Consider the following 18,418-nt stretch of genomic DNA (forward strand, 5'->3'; position numbering starts at 1 on the left):
AATAAACATGACATTTGTTTCTTACACTATACTCTGATTTGACGTGTCTAACCAACACTACTTACTTATTTGTACCTATCTCTTTTGAGGTTAGGAAAAGTAGATAAGGTTTGTTTTTTATTTAAACCTCACATAGGTAAATTAAAGATATTTTACTTTTTGTGAGGTGAAATGCATTATTTTTGGTCATCGGTATTGATTGCGTGATCACATGGGCAATGTTCGTGTCATTAAGACTTCAATAATATAATGTTAAATAAATAAGGGTTGAGATATTAGAGTAGGGATGGAATTTGATGGGTTATTTATTGGTTTCGGGTGATTTGTTTTTCAAATATAATTAACAAATTTAAAAATTGGTTGAGATTTAAAAATGAATCTAAGGGTATGAAAACTGTTAAATTTAATATATGAATTTATTTTGAAATTCTAATTTTGTCTAGAAACTTTAACGTTTTTCAATCCATTTCTCTTTTATTAATATAAATCTAAATAAATTAACATAATTTATTTTTAAGTTTATTTTTAATTAATTTATAATTTTTTACATTTAAATAGAATTATTTAAATTTTAAATAAAATATTTAAAAAAGTAATATTATTAATATTTTTGATGATGATGATGATGGTTAACGTCCGCTAAGACCAAACATTGGTCTATAAGACCTAAAGAAACAAATTATTTATTTTGATTTAAGATTTTATTCCTATGCTCAAAAAGCTTGGAGAGAAGCCTCCCGAGCTCACTATAATTTTGACATTGTAAAAGGCTAGGAAGGTCAGTGTTGTAACAAAGATTGTGAAACTGAGATCTAATGTGGTTGTACGCGGGGCACTCTAAGAGGAAGTGGTTTTCATCCTCGATGTTCCTATTCTCACATTTATGGCAGATCTTTTCCATCCATGGTGTTTTAGGAACTGCCCAACGACCTGTTTCACTATGGAGTTCATGAGAATTCGTTCTAATCTTTGCTATATTAAGTTTCTTCTTTGAGCTAGTTAAAATAGAGAGATACTTTTGATCTTCTAGGGTGGGGTTGATGACCTTCTTATAATAACTTAATTTTCTTTTAGCTGCTAAATCTTTCTCACACCACATTTTTTCTTTGAACTTAGAAGTAACAATATCTTTAATGTTATTTATGTTTTGCAATGCATCGTTCTCGTTGATCTCCCAATAGTTTAACCAAGTCCTTGTATCTTTATGCCACCCCCGATTGAGCCTTAGGTGGTTTTGGCTGGAATTTAAAGCTAGTTTAGGAAGTCTATGATCGTCTATGTTATTGAGTTTGTGCTTGTACAACAGAAACCTAATCATAGCTAGGTTCTAAATAGGGGAAAGACCTGCTTCTATAAGGAGAATAGGATAGGGTGTATTACTTTTAATTTTCAAGTTATAAGTTATAAAACGCTTTTGGATTTGCTCAATCTTTCTCCATGATTCTCTGGAGATGCTGCAACCCCAAACTTCACAGCCATATAAGATAACAGAAGTGACTAAAGTTTCAAAGAGGAACTTCTTTTTATCCCACATTACGAGGTTTGCTGTTTTACAATTATTTTCAAGACCAAAATAAGCTTTCCACCCCCCATTAATCCTTTTCTCAATGCTATGGTTCCAGTTGAGCTTGTGATGAATATCAATTCCTAGGTACTTGTAAGAATACACTTCCTCCAAGTTATTATTGTCATACATAAAATTAGCGTAAGTGTCCTTCTTGGATTTGATAATCATAACTTTTGTTTTGTCAGTGTTAATAGTCATACCCATGGTAGAGCAGAAATCCTTAAGAAGCCTGAGTTGCTTATCAAGATCAGATGGGCACCTTGCCAAAAGAACAATATCGTCAGCATAGAGAAGAAGGATGACGACTATCCCAGCTAAGATCGTGCCATCACATCCTGCTTCCTCTAAATAGCCTTCAAGCTTATCGATGTAAATTCCAAATAGGGCAGGGGAGAGGGGGCAACCTTGTTTAACTCCTATGTTACACTTAATATCTTTCGACCACCCCTCATTGCTCTTTAGCTTGGCAATTACATTCTCGTATAACCTTATAGCGGCAGCGCTCAACTACCTTTAGCTCTTCTAATCTATTCCAAAGGTTATATCTAGGAACCGTATTGAAAGCCTTTCTAAAAACCACAAAGTAACAAAATAATTTAGATTTATCATTACAACATTCCTCCACAAATTTTATAAAAAAAATATTAAAAATTAATTTTCTTTACCTTCTAATTTTTTATTTAATCATATTTTTAAAAATAAAACTTCACATAGGGAAACCTTCACGTCTGAAGCCTTTCACATATATTTCAATGGTCAAGAAAGCATTAAAAGACAAAAAGCTCACCTCGTTCTTAAATAATTATATTACTTTGGTTATAAAAAACATGATATGAGAAAACATGTAACAACCTTTATTTGGCAAGTACTTGGAGGCAAAGATGGTACAAATTTATTGCTAGTTCCACTTTCAATAAGATTTAGAAAAAGAAACTAAAATTAAATATCTGAAACTAAATCTAAGATGGGAAATAGTTTTAATATTAAATACATGAAAACTTAAAGCAAAAGCATGAGCTTACCTTTTGTCAAAGAACAAACTTTTCTCTGAAAAGCTCATACCAAATTAATATGAAACACATTAAATAATGTGAATATTAATTCTTGTTTTCTAAAGTTGTTTAGTGTACCACATTATTCCTTTAGTTATTTAAAGCACTGAACGGTCAAAGATGGGATAAATAGTATTCAGATTATTTAATTTTTAGATTTTTTCCACAATAAGGCATTTTAAGCTACGGGCATATGGGGTCACATGCCCTCCATATACCAGATATGTTATTTCATGACCCTATTTAGGTATTGTCTTTCATTGTATCTCAATAAAAATTGGGTTTATAATTATATTATTGTGAAGTGTAATATTATGTTTTCATGTGGTTGGTTTTTAAGGGATAGAAAGAATTTTCAACAATTAATTTATATTTGATTTTAATTATTATTATTTTTATAAGACTCAATAAAATTAATTTTGATTATTTACACACATATATATATATTCAATGATTAAATAAGAGTTGAGACTGCTTATATTAATCACGAACGGAGTGACAATTTTCTAGGGTCGTTTACTCTTTGAGCCTAGTCAATACAGGTTAAGCATGTCATTTCTAGGAATCAAAGTTGGGTGGTGAGAGAGTTTACAACCCACCTCAACCACTCAGTCTACCCTTACTTTATATTATAATAATATATTTAATAACATTAAAATAAAATTTAAAAGTAAAAGATTTTAGGCATAGCTCATTTGGTAAATCCATAATATGTAAAGTAATGTGAAGATGAAGGTTTCATCTTAAATCGAGAATATTGTGTTGTCATCTTTAGGGCCAGGCAGTGATACCTAGAAGTTATAGTGGCAGTGGTAGGAATCAACATTATGTCACAAGAGTATGAGAAAAAAAATAAAAACAAAAATATGATGGATGTTATCTTAAATAAGTGTGTGTGTGAATGATTTGTCTAAAAATTATTGAAATTCAACTCATATAAAAATAGTGTGAGTTTCGTTTCTCATACAATTACAATAAGATAAAGTTCAAGACACACACACACACTAGATATATATATAGATATATATAGATATAGTCTAACTTATAGATGCAATGACCTTTTTTATGACATTTTTTTTTCTGATTATTTTTAACAAAAATCCAACAGAAATTTTTAAAAACTTGAGTTTAAGTTGTTTACTCTATAAAATTCGAGTGTCCTAGGGGTTTTTTAGGATGTTAAATCCATTTATGCATTCAAAAGTGTATTTTAAACAACAAAAAATCACATTCTTGCTTGAAATTGTATCGCTGGATTTCGGTGAAAAAGACTATTTCGTCTATAAGTTAGACTATATATATATATATATATATATATATAGAGAGAGAGAGAGAGAGAGAGAGAGAGAGAGAGAGAGAGAGAGAGATTAAAATTAATTTAGAAATTTTCACTAAATTTTTTTATATTATATCTTCACATGCCTTTGTTTATAAGATTATTTTTGTAAGAAAAAAAACATAATTTTATTCATCTAAAAGGAAAAATAAAATTATATTTTGCATATGTTGTAAGGATTCCAAATAAAACTTCCTCATAGCAATGAACTAGAAAGAGAACATAACAACTTTGAGAAACATACAACATAAAAGGAGAAAAAATTAACACTGACAGTTTGCGATTAGCTTTTCTTTTTTTTCCTTTCTATTTTTGCACTTTGTGCCAACCCTCTGAACTTGGTTCAACAAGAACCAATGCCAATTCTCAGCATGTTTCCATGTGATAAAATTCCTTGTCTGAATTTGAGCTCTCTGAGACATGAGCTCCTTTTGTGCCCATGTTCCCATCTAATGCTTGAAAAGCTTCTAGTTTTGTACCCTTCTGAAGAAGGGTGATAGTTCTTGGCTTTACCATAGTGTCCCCATCCAGTTGGTCTCCATATTTGACCATAACATCCACATATACTTTTCCAAGTTGGATTTCCTTGGTGTCTTCTTCTTCATCTTCAATGGTGCTCTGAAAACTACCATCCTTTTGGCCTATTTACTGGCTCTTTTTCTTCTTGGATTCTTCCTTTCCTATGGAAATGCATTCTGTAGATGTCTCATTTGGAAACATACTCGACATTGAAATGTTGTGTTTTCATAATCTAAAACTTAAGACCAAAGGTATTTTTTGTGTTTCAATATTATGTGATCTGGGCGTGTTAATTTTTGTAACATCAGATGGTGTTCTAGTCTCAAGGCTTTGTGGAGAGGCTAAAACATAGGACTTCTCCAAAACCCCAAAATTGTTTATGGAAATTCCACCTAGAGATGGCTCAATTAAATTAATTGACCATAATTAAAAATTTCCTAAGTCTTAGAAAAAAAGGTTAATTAATAGTAATTAATTGAGAAAGGTGAGAATTCTCTAAAAACTCACAAGAATTGATTTGGAGATGATCTCAACCATTGATTAATTTTTAATCGTGGTCATTGGAGTCCCAACTGGGGATTATAAGAAGAGGTCGATGGGTAGATGGAGAAACACACACGTAGAGCGAGTTTCCTTGGCAATTCGAGAATATCAATTTGTCGGAAGAGTTTGATCCAAAGAGGGGACATAGAGATAGAGAGGGGCAAAGATAGTGAGTGTGAAGGAATTTTTCCAGTTCTGAAGAGTCAACTACAGGAGGGTTGAGTTTCCTCAGTGAGGTTGCGTAGGGCCTAAGCAGAAGCTTCAGAGGTAGAGTTTGATTTGGCTAGTCAGAGGGCCGATTCAGTTGCTTGAGGTAGGGAGAATTTCTGGAAGGGACCAATGAGTCATTCTCAGAGGTTGAGTTACACAAACGACTTGATCAGTTACATTTTCTAGGCATAGCATTCAAGGGTCTACACAGGGGTGACACAGAGGTTGATGCAAGGGCTTTCATGGAGCCCATTTGTGTCAATTGTGGAGCTAGACCGGTGTTGGCTGAGACAAAAATTTTGTCTCACTAATTTTTGTGGCCAGTTTCTCATGTAGAGGATTGCCAGTTTTCAGCATCCAGTTGTAGTCAGTATTTCTCACCACTGCATAATAATAAAACCCTCAGCTACTGCATCAATTTTCCCACATTGGGTTTTTCTGAGAACAATTACCCAAAAATAATGGTGTCAAAAGTTTTGTGTGTTTTTTCTCTATTCCCATTTTTGCTTCCACGATTTTTTGTTTTGGTGAAGAAATCGCAGTGTGAATATTTCATTATTTTGTCGTTAAAAAAATAAAGTGCATAATTAATTTATTAGTTAAAAGAAATATTTCCAGTTGCTTCATTTCAAGGAATTTCACATGGTATTAGAGCATATTTGACGAATAGGAAGCTCAGATTCAAAAGAAGAAAATTTCACTATTCATAGGGAGTAGTAGGCTGAAATTTCTAGGGCTGCATAGTGCCTAGCCAGGCAATGAGAATTACTAGATAGGGGTTCGATTTTCTAGTTGTAGGTGGCAGGAAAATTCGATTTATCCAGGGAAGAAATTCTAGTAGGTAGAGGGAGAAACAACTTAGCATTTTCACATACCAAATTTCTTGTTTGGGCACAAAGGGTTTGTAGCAGTTTGCTAGAGAAGATTCAGTATCGGGTGGAATTACACACACTAAGGGATTTCTAGTTTATTTCTCATAGGGTTTTCAGTTCCAGCTTCAAGAGGAAATTTGCATTATCCAGTTGCAGAAGGTCATGTGAATTTTCTAGACTAGCCAGTTCATGTTGCCAAGATTACGGTTTGCATTCCAGTCACTAGAGAAGGACATTCGGAAAGGTCGAGCAAGTACTTTCTGAGTGCAATTGATGGAAAAAAAAAGGTAGCAATAGCAGTTCTGCACATTCCAGGAGGGATTGCAAGTAGCAGAACATATACTTGAGTAGGAGAGAGGAGGAGATTCTTGTTTATTCACCAGTTATTCGACTTTCACAGATTTTGTAACTTTCTAGAGATGCTTATATGAGCTTTCTAGAAGAGGCAATATGAGTTAGCCAGAATGAAATCTGGACAATAGATCCCAAATCTGGACTTCTAGTTGTGAGAGATAAGTTTTTAAGGAAGTGCGAGTTGTCTAGTGCAAGTTGCAAAGAAAAGAAGGGTATCAGTCAGGGACAAGGCTTGAAAGGAGGTAGTGGGGCACCAGATCCAGGTATAGGTGGAGTATGAGATTCTAGTGTGCCAGATGAGTAGGATCCAATGCATAAGCAATAAGGAGATCAGTTAGATCAATTCTAGTTGTTACAACAAGATCATCAACCTTGTTATGGGAGCCCACAATATCTTAGTAGTAGGATTCAATGTTAGTAGGTTGCAGTCAGATAGACAGTAACAAAGATAATTGTAGTCGGTACATGTGAGACAGTTGTAGAGCTAGTTGCAGTGACATGGGCAGTGTGAATTTCCCAGTTGCAGTATGTAGGTGAAATTCCACCTAGAAAATTCCCAACATAGAGCTACGTAGTCGAGTTTCTAGTGTAGGAGGACAATGCAAGTTTCCAGGAGGGAGTAAAGAGATTTTCCATATGGAGATCGAGACTTAGAGGGAGTTTAGCTTCAGAGGGAGCATCCCTATGGAATCTAGCGCTTTAGGATCTGGGGAGATCAAACACATTATTGCAGTATTTGCAAAAGTAGTGAAGAGATTGCAACAAAGCAGTAGCAGCAACATTATGAGTAGATCAGAGCCCAGAGTTACAAAAAAATGAGCAAGGTCTAAGGAGGACTGCATTAGACAGGTCTTTCCTCATGGATAAGTGCACTTGCTACATGGGCCCATAATATTCAGTAGTAGGAGGATCAGTTTTAGTTGGTTCAATCAGTTCCAAAGTCACAGTTCAATCAGTTCCAAAGTTACAGTTGCAGACTAGTAGCAGTCAGATGATGAGGAGTGCAAAGCAGTGTTGCCAGCATAACTAGAGGCTCAGTGCAGAGTCAGCAACAATGCATATTTCTCAGTGGATAGTGTAGAGGCTAGTAGCATTCAAAGGCTTAAGAGACAGTTTCAATGCAGAGGTAGTTGATTCAGTATTTTGGATGCTTCTCAATTGCAGTAGTTGTAGTAGCAGTAACAATAGTAAGAGGGAGTTGTAGTGCATATTTAGAGGTGGAAACAATACAATGGTACAGTATAGTGTCAATAACAACATAGATGAAACAGTTTGTTTTAGCTACAGTCAGTGGAAAATGAATCATAGTTGGAGCTGTAGTTGGTGGAAAGTGGTAGGAAACTACAGTTGTCAGACATCAACAACATGATTGGAGGTTGTTGCAGAGACACGGTGATGTGTAGTTGTGCAGCACTAGTTGGAGAGAACACCTTCCTCGCTAAGTGGGAGTGCTAGTTTTTGTAGCATTAGATGGTGTTCTAGTCTTGAGACTTTGTGGCGAGGCTAAAACATAAGACTTCTCCAAAACCCAAAAATAATTTATGGAAATTCCACCTAGAGATAACTCAATTAAATTAATTGATCATAATTAAAAAATTCTTAAGTATTAGGACAAATGGTTAATTAATAATAATTAATTGAGAAAGGTGAGAATTCTCTAGAAACACACACAGATCAGCTTGGATATGATATCAAAAATCGATTAAGTTTTAATCATGGTCGTTGGAATCCCAACTGAAGATTATAAGAAGAGGTCGATGGGTAAATGGAGAAACACACATGTAGAGTGAGTTTCCTTGGAAGTTCGAGAGTAGCAGTTTGTCGGAAGAGTTTGAGCCAGAGAGGGGATGCAGAGATAGAGAGGGGCATAGACAATGAGTTTGGAGGAATTTTTCTAGTTCTGGAGAGTCAACTACAGGAGGGGCGAGTTTCCTCAATGATGTTGCACAGGGCCTATGCAGAAGCTTCAAAGGCAGAGTTTGATTTGGCCAATCAGAGGGTCGATTTAGTTGCTTGAGGCTGAGAGAATTTTCAGAGGAGGCCAACGAGTCATTCTTAGAGTCTGAGTTCGGCAGCTGACTTTATTAGTTGCAGTTTCCAGGAAGAGCATTCAAGGGCCTGCGTAGGGCTTTCGTGGAGCCTATTTGTGCCAGTTATGGAGTTGGATCAGTGTTAGGTGAGACAAAATTTGTCTCGCTAATTTTTGTGGCCATTTTCTCTTGTAGAGGATTGTCATTTTTGGGTATCCAATTGTACTCAGTATTTCTCACAGTTGTATAATAATAAACCCCTCATCTATTGCACCGATTTTCCCACATTGGGTTTTTTCTGCGGACAATTGTCAAAAAATAATAATGTCAAAATTTTTGTGTGTGTGCTACTATTTCTCAATTCCTATTTTTACTTCCACAATATTTGTTTTTGGTGAAGAAATTGCAGTGTGAATATTTCACTATTTTCTCGCTAACAAAATAGATTGCATAATTAATTTATCAGTTAGAAGAAATATTTCTAGTTGTTTCATTGCAAGGAATTTTCATAGGGAGCCCTTTGCTAAGGTCAATTTCCAAACTTATTCCAGCAAAAGTGAAGAGGCCTTTCTCTATTCTTTCTAGATCCTTTTTTTTATAATTTCCCCAAAGTGTTTCCAATATCTTCAATGCCAAAAAGGAAGGGTGAGGTTTGAAAGCCTCACCCAAAGTAACATAGTTGAGATCACCATGGTTATGGCATTGATCTCAAGGAACCTTGGAGTGATGAAAATCCAAGTTCTACCCCAAAACCAAGGCCCTTCATTTAAAACAAAATCCAAATCCTTTTGTGTTTCAAATTGGAATATGAAAAAGCCTTTTGGGCATAAGTAAATGTCACAGTTAGGTGTCCAAAAGGAGAAAACCCATTGGAATAAATCTTTAGGATTCAGCCAAAAGCCATTAAATATGAAAATAATTGCCTTAGAATGGAGAAAAGAAAACAGGGAATATATCTCAAAGATATTGACTTCCATACTTGGAGCTTGCTCCATTTAATCTGTTGTACTTAAATCTAGCACCCTGTGGCACAAGTGCTGCAGGGGAGATAGAAAACCTCCTAGAGACAACCTCTGGGTTGATTATAGACCAGTGTCTAGGACATATTAAATATAGGAGTGCATGAAAGGTTATATGTGAGGGGTTTACAACACTCCAATTGTCACGTAATGAAAGATAATAAGGGGGCTTGGTTCATTCCTCCAAAGGTATGAGTTATGTATTTCAGGTACTTCCTCACACACACAGTTCCCAAGAGTATAACATAGAACAACAGAGGCCGATTAATTCAAAGGGGATTACAGCTTAATAGGCTTTGTTGAGTAAATGAGAGAGGAATAGGAGAAATCATAACTCATCATATAGGGCCCAAAACATCCAAAATTCTATAGTGAACACATAGAGCTGCAAGCAATGGGAAATTATACACTTGTTTGAGTTACAAGCAAAGATAATGAAATGAAGGGAGGATGGGTGCTATGATTCATATAGAGCAGTTTAAAGATATAATTTCAGCCCTTCATTTAGGCATATGAATTGATAAATCAACACACATGGATCTGCAAGGAAGCATGAAATCATTTCTAGCAGCTATTATAGCATGAACATAAGGCAATTAAATAGGAGGATAACATACTGTAATAATTAGAAAGGGGAATCACCACCATTTCTTTGCTTAGTCTGAAAGATCTACTTGTGTAAAGTAATACAGTATGAAATTCATTCTCTTACAAATTTATGAGCCAAATTGATATTGCAGAGTTCAGACCCATCGGGTGAGAAATTCTGAAACCTTTGTATAATGTTGCTTTCCCCTATTTATAAGAAGAGTGGAAGAGCTTGGGTTAAAGTTTAAACAAATATCTTAGCCTGAGCTCCAGTTGTTTGCTAGACTAGTTGTCTCGGCCAGTGTAAGTCTCTTTTTCCCAATGATTACAATCAGGATCTTCTCCCTTTCTTGGAAATAAGAAACTACATAAAATAATAAGAAACAATAGGAAGATGGAGGAAGAGGTCCTTTGTGGTTCCTATGAAGGCTTCTTATCAAGTCATGTCTCTTCAATCGTGCGTCCTTCTGTCTGTTCAGCTGGTTCCCTGTCGCTTCTACCTTTACTGCGTGAATGACTCATTCTCTGGAATATGGAGTGGGTCAACTATAAGTGCCTGTTGCATAGTAGAAATGGGGGCCTGTCTCAGCAGTCCTTTACCGAGTATCGAAGTGGAGCTCCATGCCATGCCATTAAGTTTTCCTCAGCCCCCCTCACTGGTCTATCATTGCGCCACACTTTCATTTAACACTTCAGCTGTCAACCCATCCGCCTTAAGAGTCTTGTACCATACTATCAGGCTTGTAGGGTAGTGAAATTTTACTCTTGAAAGCATTGTAGAACGATGAGCTCTAATTCTCCCTCGCCCCCTTTGGTTTAGACCCTTTCTTCTTTTCTTATCATATGACTAGGTGCTATAACCAAGGGCTTAGCCCTCGGGCGATAAGGCCTTTAGGCTCCTGTCCAAGGGGTTTTTTCCTTTGTTACTTCGAATACTGCATCCCAACACTTGATACGCTTTACCTTTGGAACTTCCCCTTGACATGGCAATCGCTGATCGCCGGGATCAGGCCCACCGAATATATTGCAATTGCAACCCGGGAGAGGAAGACCCTTTCACTTCTTTTCATAGCACAGGCTGACTTGTCCGGACGCGAAATCCTTATAGGGTGGAACACATGAAATATCACATCTAGGAAGAAACCCCCGCATATCGCAATCGCAAGCTAGGGAGACTTTTGTGTAGGAGCGGTTTAACCTGTGAGATCGCCAATCACCGATATACGGGGGCTGACATCACCACTGCCACGTGTCACCCATAAATTCTCTCGTAGGACCCCTGAAAATGTCGATTCTGAGTGACACGTGTCCTCTGTACTTGTCGCATCACCTTCCGTACTGCTAACTAGAGGAGAGAGAAAGGGTCTGCCTGACCTTGATTTTTCCATGCATTTCCTTTGTTAATCTTTTTCGGCCTCCCTCGACACTTTTACACTTGATTGCAAATCGATGATATTGCGTGATGTTGCAAGATAGCGGGACTGCGGGAATGTGAGACTTCAGGTAGTCTACGACGTGGCCCCCTAGAGGAGAGAGAAAGAGGGGTCTGCCTACCTTTGGTTTTTCAGTGATTTTCAGTGTAAATCGGCCTCTGCCCTCCTCGATGCTTTAACACTATCGTTGTGTCTTCCCCCTGAAATTTCTTAAGGATGACCCATCAGGTATTGCAGGGGCCATGAGGGACTGCGTGAGTGTGGTCCTATAGGATCGTAGGACTGTAGGACTGCGAGACTACAGGACTATAGTACTACGGGACTACGAGATTGCAGTAGTGCGGGAATGTGACATGACCAATATGCGGGACTACATGATGTGGGACTATTCACCGTTGATCGTCGATAAGCCATACCACCACGTGGAGGAGAGAGAAGGGGGAAACCTTGCCTTGGTTTTTCCCCACATTTCCTTTATAAACTCTTTTCGGCCTCCTCTGATGATGTTACGCTATATCACAAATCACAACACCGTGACGCTTTAAAGTTAGGACCTCGCTCATCTCTGATACGCCGATATGCTGATGATGCAGGACTACGGGGGTGGGACTGCGGTATTGGCGATTGGTACCATAACCACCGACAAATCATAAGCCTATGCACGGTACCCCTATGATAGCCGATTTGCGATTGCGATAGGATCCCGGGTCCCCGATATTGTGATTTTCCTTCATACATGGTCATTTCTCTTTATTTTCTGGGCTTTACAATGGTAACTTCAACATGCTCTAACTTCTGCTCTAGGAGTCTATTTTTGGACTTCCATATACCGTTGGAAATCTCTTTCTGAGCACTAGGCAATGTAGAGGGTCTGATTAAGCTCTAATAGCTTATGTGGCTCAAAAGTTAGCATCAAACTTCACTGCTATTTGGCATTTCAAGAAATTGATGACTGATAAAGTAGTGAGTGGAAACATTGGCTCCTACTGGGGACAGTGCCTTGCTGGCAAGTTGTTGAGAACCTACAGACCAGTATCCTTCACCATTGGGCATGGAGTCAATAATAAATGAATCTGTGTAATCATCAAAATCTCCATGGGACTTTCCTCCTCAGTCTAAAAAGCAGAAATAAAAATTATAACAACTAAAAGGTAAATACTCAACTGGTGAGCTTATTTATGTACATTCCTACTTATCCACAGAGCTTAATTCAACTAAGTATGTTCAACCCTCCAATGGATCCAGGCCAACATTAGAGTACTAGACCATATGCCTTCATACTACTGAAAAGAAATATACAAATAAGCATGCACCATGAAAAATAATCAAATGAATAACATGATACATGTTACTGAAACAACCTCTATTGCTGGCTTAAGAATAGGCTCATGTACTCAACCATAGGGTCATGGAATGGAAAAACAAAGTTTGCAGCTGCCTCTTTTTCATGAGTAGTCTGCTGACCAATGTCCTCTTGGCCAAGGCAGCCACAAACACCTTTCAGCTCCTCAACTTCGGCCTTTTCAAGAAAAACTGGTTACTAATCTTTTATTGCCCATTTTTCAATTGGAAAACTGTCATTGAAATCTACAACAACCTCTTCACTATTAGAACTATAAGAGTCATATATTGGAGGGTCTGTTGAGAATTCTTGGCAAAAATATTTCTGCAACAATTTAGCTTTGGGCTCTTCTTGAAAAACTTGTTGTTGGGAGCTTTCTCCCAACTTACTTGTAAACAACTCCTTCTGCACCTTCATGACCATTTCCCCCTCCTCTAAATCATATGAATCATAGATTGGAGGAGATCCTTGATCCTGCTTTCTATGTGAAAGATATACATCATGGGCTGGAGCCTCTTTGATGACATCCTGATGGGCCTCTTCTTCTTGTTCATCTTCCCATAACTGGGAGTATGGTAGCTCTGCCTCACTTGACTCTCCATTAGAGTTATATTCATCATAAGAAAGAGAAACATCAGACTCAACTAAATAATCCCTCTAAGAGTCTCAAGACATCTCAATGGTGTTTCCTTCTTCTCTTTCTTGCTCATGAGGAGATTCTTCTTGATGCGAGTAGATATATTCTTGGAATGAGCTCTCACATACATCTTCAGTAGGGTTATTTACCTCGGGAATATCTTCATCATTACAAAGTGTGCAACAATCTTCAAATAGAGCATTTGGTGGATAAAACCTTTTGAAATATTGATAGAATGTTGTATGAAAACATTTCAAAGAAGATATGCTGCCACGAGGTATTGTTTTAAACCAAACTCTATCATCCTCATCTAAAGGCCACTTGAAAAAATTCATTTGTACATCTTCAAGAAAAATACCTTGTTGCTCCATGCATTCATGAAATTATTTGAGGTGTTGGTCGGGCCTTCTCTCTATGTTCTCACTAAATCTAGGTAAATAGGAATTCCACTCATGACATGTAGGGACATGATTGGGATAACCAACAATAAAAGAGAAATCTAGTGGGGCAATTTTGTTGGCCTGGAATGCAGGAAGGGCCATCTTGAAAAACTACCTATGTGATTGATTTCAGCTTCAAATTAGAGAGAGTTTTGGGCAACTATAACATCTAAGTGAGTATGGGGCTGCTTGAAAGCCAGGATGATCAAATAGAGATAGGGACAGTGGACTCGCCAGGATTTTTACCATAAATTTGACATTGAAGTCACCAAGATGAGAGATCTTCAACCCACACTTCTTTTTCTCACCTAACAGGGAAAATGTAAAACTTTGTCGTACCCAGGGAAAAATATTCTAGTTTGATCCTTAGCAACTACACCAGAAAGATGTTGTCACTTCAAATCACAACAGAAACACAGGTGTTGCAGGGGAGATAGAAAGCCACCTAGAGACAAACTCTAGGTTGATTGTAAACCAGTGCATAAGACATCTTAAATAGAGGAATGCTTCAGAGATTATTTGTGAGGGGTTATCAACACTCCAATTGTCACATAAAAAAAGGTAATAGGAGGGGCTTGGTTCAATAAGCCTTCACTGAGGTAGAATCAAGATAAATCATGGATCCAAATGTTGGGGGTATATTGGGGTAATATAAAAAAGAAATGGCTTCTTCCTTTGGTGGATGACACGTGGAAATGAGACAGCTTAAAACTAAAGTCGTAGTAATGACGGAGAGGCGGAAAGGAAGGAGGGAAAAATATGCACAGGGATGTAACAAACAGAATCCTAAGAAGCAATGTTCCAGCAGAAAGTGGAATTCGATGGATAGGGTTGTAAATAACACAGAATCCTAAACCATAGTTTTCCAGTGGAATGATAGAAATAGAGGCGTGTGAAATAAGTTTTTAGATCCAACATGACATGGGTATCATTCTCTGCCAAAGCTAACATAGATCTGGGCTAATACAGGTCCTACAGGTTAATCAAATACATAAGTAAATCTATAATTTTATAGGTACTGCAATGCTAGTGAATAACACATGTAGGTCTGTGATAAGCATAGGTACTGTCTTCTATGAGAAGCTAAGATAAATCCATAGTTTGAAGAGGAACCAACTGCATTCATTATACTATTTCAAAGGAGTAAAAACACAAATGAAATGATATTACCAAGAGGAACATGCTACACATTAATCATGCTTGGAATCAGCTGGGAAATTCCATTTATCTCAAAGGGTCCAAATAACCAGTCCATACATTCAACACGATATCAGTGAAGCCCCCATGAATAAACAAATTAGAACCAAATTGGCATCTCAGAATTCTGACCCTACGGGTGAGAAATTCCAAAACCTTTGTATAATTTTTCTTTCCCCTACTTATAAGAAGATGGGAAGAGCTTGGGTTACAGTTAAAACAAATATCTTGGCCTGAGCTCTAGTTGTCTACTAGACTAGCTGTCTTGGCCGGTGTAATGCTTAGTGGTGAGCTCCAGTATTGCAGCAATAATGCTACAACTCCTGGGACTCCCTTCTTTACTTTTATCAACCCGGTAGTTCGTAAAAAACTTGGAAGCAACGATGCTGTATGCACAAGTACTAGCTCTTGCCGCAGCTGTCACTTGGTCAACTGGCACAAGTCCGCTAGGGGCTCAAGCCAACTTCTATGAGCTTTGAGAAGAAGCTTTTTAACCGATGGACGAAAGCTAATTTAAAGAAGGCTGATCTACTTGCAGAAAGACATTGAAAATCTAAAAGAAAATGCAAACCCTAGCAAACCCTAATTCTACCAGCTAACCCTATTGATGCAAGAAAGAGGATGCAAGCTACTGAAAGAAATTCCATTGACTTCTAGGAAGGTAAATACATGTATCTAAGATACTTCTACAGTAACATCTGAAAAAAACATATTTTTGTATTTTTGAATAAGTTGCCAGAGTTATTATGCATATGATTTGACTGTTTTTTGCTGTGCAGAGGTGGATGGGCCAGAGGAAATGCTTGGAGGAGGTCAAGAGGGTTCAGAGAGGGCCTAAGGGGTCCCTAACACCCTTCCATAAAGTTTCACCGAGTTTGGTTATGAAGAAACCTCATTCGTGAGCCTCTACAGGAAGTCTGCAGGGGTTCCACAGGATGTTTGCGATTTTCTACAGGATGTCTGTAACTTTCTACAGGATGTTCAGAAATGAGGCTTTTGGTGGATGAATGGAGAGGGAAAGGTGAAGGAGTGAGTTTGGAGGTAGGGTGAGGGCTGGAGATGGTCTAGGACTCGGTGGATGGAGTTGTGGACAGGTGTAGATGGCTGGATTTGGTTCAAAGGAGACTGAAGCGATGTTACACACAAAACTAGGGTTATGGGAGTAAATGGCGAACGAGAGGCAAGGATGCTAAGTAGAGGGTGGAGTGGATGGTGTTGATGGAGAATAAACAGATGAAGGAGTGGTACAAGTGCTCTGCAAGGCGTTTTTCCAACTGATCCAACGAAGACTTGTAAATTCAAAAACCTAATTACGATGACCTAATCTGCTAGCTGCCAGTAAAGAGAATGAACAGAAGTGTGACCTACAATGAAACCATGTATTTTAACTCATGCAACTAATCAAATGAAATTCTGAACTTGTAACCAACTTCTACACATGAAAATCAAACACTAGTGATTGCATGGCAAAGCAAAATCAGTGTTTTTGTGGGCAGCAAAGTTATCCTGATCCCAGCTCCAGATCCTACTGAAGGAGAGGTGAAACCAGAGATGTTTGATGGCCCTTTTCTTGAAGATTTTTCTATTAACAGCCTATCAACTAAATTTGAGCATTCAAAAATTCTTTCTAACCATTAACAGTGACCTAGTTAATCAGCAAACTTTAATATACTTAACATAAATGTTTTTGTAAATGCATAAAGAACAACTAACAATACATAGAGGAGGCCTTAGAACTCGGGTTGGGCCCAACCCCAAGAGCTGCAGGCTCCTATAAAGAACTCAGATCTGATGCCAAGTAAAGTTGCTTCTCATTATTCAAAAATAACCATCATATGAAAGTTGTACAACAGTAGCTACAATAAAACAGGCTGAGAAAAATGACAGCACTATAGTGCAAAAATAACAATAGTTCCAAAAGTAAACTACGAAGGCTGAGGCCTTCCTATTTGTACAATACGAGGGGGCTAGCAGCCCTCCTAGATTCAAGGGACTCGGCTGTCCCAACTGCTAGTAAACAGTCACTCTTCCCAAAACTGCTTGGCTGCCTTTAAAACTCGTTTTGGTGGCCTGTGGAGCTCGGAGTTGAGGGTGGAGATTTCGAGGAAGGCCATTTAATGCAAGAGACAACCTCCCTATGAATCCTCCCCTCAAGCTTGGTTGTCAGCTGACCCATGATTGCTCGGTTTTGCTCCAAAATTTGTCCAAAAATCTTGAAATAACCACGTATTAGCCTCCTAGGTAGAGTGACCACCCTTATTCGTTCAAATAACATAAACATACTAGAAAAACATGCATAATCTATGAAAAATGGAGGATTGAAAAAGGACAATTAGGCAAAATGAGCCCAATAGGTTACCCAATTTTGGGGCTCATCACTTAGTTTCCCAAAGATTGCAATCAGGATCTGCTCCCTTTCTTGGAAATAAGAAACTACAAAAAATAATAAGAAACGAGACGAATATGGAGGAAGAGGTCCTTTGTGGTTCCTGTAAAAGCTTATGATCAAGCCACATCTCTATCATCGTGTGTCCTTCTGGCTGTTCAGCTGGTTCCCTGTCGCTTCTGCCTTTACTGCGTGAATGACTTGTTCTCTGGAGTAGGGAGTGGGTCGACTGTAAGTGCCTGTCGTAGAGTAGAAATGGGGGCCTATCTCGGAAGTCCTTTACTGGGTATCAGAGTGGAGCTCCATGTTGTGCCATTAAGTTTTCCTAATCCCCCCTTACTGGTCTACCACTGCACCACTTTTTCATTTAACACTTCTGTTGCCAACCCATCCACCTCAAGATTCATGTACCATACTATCATGGCTGTAGGGCAGTGAAACTTTTACTCTTGATAGCACTACAGAACAACGGGCTTTGATGCTCCATGGACCCCTTTGGTTTAGCCCCTTTCTTCTTTTAATATCATATGACTAAGGGCTACAACTAGGGGCTTAGCCCTCAGGTGCTAAGGCCTTCAAGCTCCTATTGATCCAAGATCTTTTTCTTATAGATGTGTTAAATAATTACATGCATAAATTGTAGCTTAAACATAGAAATTTAATGTGCATATGAGAGAAGAGGAGAAACAAATAAAGCATGAAAGAAGACAACAAGACTTGATAACGGAGTTTGTCCGACTTGGACTGCGTCTTCGGGCCCTACTCGATCAATGGGGAGGCCTTCATTCATTAAGTGGCATGAGAAAAAAGAGTACAAGCATCAGTTACAAAAAGGAGTTTTATACCTCCATACTGAAAAATGGCTGAAAATGTAGAACTTTGATGGATAAATG

This window comes from Pinus tabuliformis, chromosome 8, assembly GCF_031772625.1.
Source record: "Pinus tabuliformis cultivar Carrire ecotype Pingquan chromosome 8, CPIR1, whole genome shotgun sequence".
In the NCBI taxonomy this organism is placed as follows: domain Eukaryota; kingdom Viridiplantae; phylum Streptophyta; class Pinopsida; order Pinales; family Pinaceae; genus Pinus; species Pinus tabuliformis.